Genomic DNA, 2,084 nt, shown 5'->3' on the forward strand with positions numbered 1-2,084 from the left:
ATAAAAGAGAGATAGAGATAGAGAGATGAAAGTGATAAAGAGAGCTGTGAGACAGTAGAGGCAGTGATAATGATAGTGTAAGAGGCCTACGCCGAATAGATCGGTATAATATATAGGTCTTATAATACAAAAGTGAAAAACATTAAAGAAGGAAAAGAAAGAGAAAGTGCAAGAATCAGTGATTGAAGTGAATATTTATACACATATGTGGTGGTGTACGCGGTGGAGCTTCAGGGCAGGAGAATTTATATGTGTTCATGGCGGCCGAGGATCAGTGATTGAGAATGGCTGAGAATTGGAGCTTCCAGCGGAATCTATGGAGTGTAATGGAATAGTCTATATGATTGATCAGGCGCAGCCCGCCACATTAGTCCCCCCCTTCCCTGGTTGTGTGTAGCTCCCATCAGTCAAGGGCGGCGGTCTCGAATAACGCGGAACTCGGAGTCCAGGTCAGGTAATCATAGCCGACCCATTTTATAAGATATTGTCAGCTGCGGCCGCGGGGTCTCTTATCAAGGATATTCTCAATCTCTCACTCAAGTTCATTATCTTCTTCTACAATCCCTGGCAGCTGCCAGTCGGAAGTCAGTTGAGAAGGGAACGGGTCGGTGGCGGCGCGGCGGAGCAAGCTCGTGTGAAACACATCATGGATCCCTGGCGGAGTATCAAGGCGGTAGTTGTGGCTGCCTAGGACTTCTGTCACTGTGTATTGTAAAATGGAAGCGGCTTAAGAACTCAGACCATCGCATCTGTCGTTCGGTGAGTTTACAGGTAGTTGTGAAGTGCTTGAGATTCTTATGATCTGTGATTATCTCAAATTCAGAGATGCTTCAGAGTTCAGAATCTCATTCTTCTAGACAGTGTACAATCATGAGAAGTTTCTTATCATAGATCTCATAATTGCATTCAGTGAGACTCAGTTTCTTAGACATGAAGATGCATGGTTATAAGATATCTTCATCATCATATTGTAATATAGCTTCTTCTGTGACATAGTCAGAGAAATCAGCTTCAACAACTGTTTTGTGATCAGAATCAAATATCATTAGCAGAGAGATGTTGATGAACATCTTCTTCATCTGTATGAATGCAGCTTCAGTGTCTGCTAATCACTGAAATACTGAGTTCTTTCTGATAAGTTCTGTAAGTAATCTTATGATATCTGAGAAGTTTCATATAAATCACTGATAGAAGTTAGCAAATCTGATGAAGCTTCATACATCTTTCACAGTATATGAAGCTTCTCATTCAAGAATGATGAAGACTTTCTCAGAATTCATTCAAATTCTCTTATCAGCTTCTATGATAAAACTCAGATATTTGATACTCTTGACTTCAAAATCACACTTATCAATATCTATTGATAGTTCTGCTTCTCATAATTATTATAATACTTTTCACACATGTTCTTGATATTCTTTTCTGAACTCATCAGTGAAGATGAGAATGTCATTGAGATATACAGATACAAATTCATTAAGAAAATTCTGAAGTGCTCAGTTGATATACTTTTGAAATGTACTAGAGATATTAGTCAGTTCAAAGAGAGTAACTACTCATTCAAAGAGATTATAATATGTTCAGAATACTGTAAGTTATTCATCTTCTTCAGTGATACAGATTTTATGAAAAGTGATGATGACATCTAGTTTTATAAATTATTGAGCTTGTTCAATGTAAGCTAGAGTTTCATTGATCAGAGATAAAGAATAGCAGTTCTTCTTAATTAATCTGTTCAATTCTCAATAATTTACACAGAATCAGAGTTCTTCACCTGGTTTCTTTGCAAAGAGAATAGAAGCTGTGACAGAGAAATTGCTAATATGTATGAATTCTTTATTCAACAGATTATTGAGTGTCTTTCAAAGAAGAAGAAGTTCATCTCAGAATATGTTATAAAGAGAGTCTCATGATAATTCAGAGTTCTTACTGTTCTTCTTTTTCAACTTGATACTGTAGTTCACTTCTGAACCTTATAAGAGAGATAGATTTGTAATATTATTATCTTGTCAGAAGACATCTAGATATTCATGATATTATTGAGAGAGTTTTGTACAAGAATCTGTTGTTATAACATGAGATAA

This window comes from Blastomyces gilchristii (genome assembly GCF_000003855.2).
Source record: "Blastomyces gilchristii SLH14081 genomic scaffold supercont1.19, whole genome shotgun sequence".
NCBI classification, from domain to species: domain Eukaryota; kingdom Fungi; phylum Ascomycota; class Eurotiomycetes; order Onygenales; family Ajellomycetaceae; genus Blastomyces; species Blastomyces gilchristii.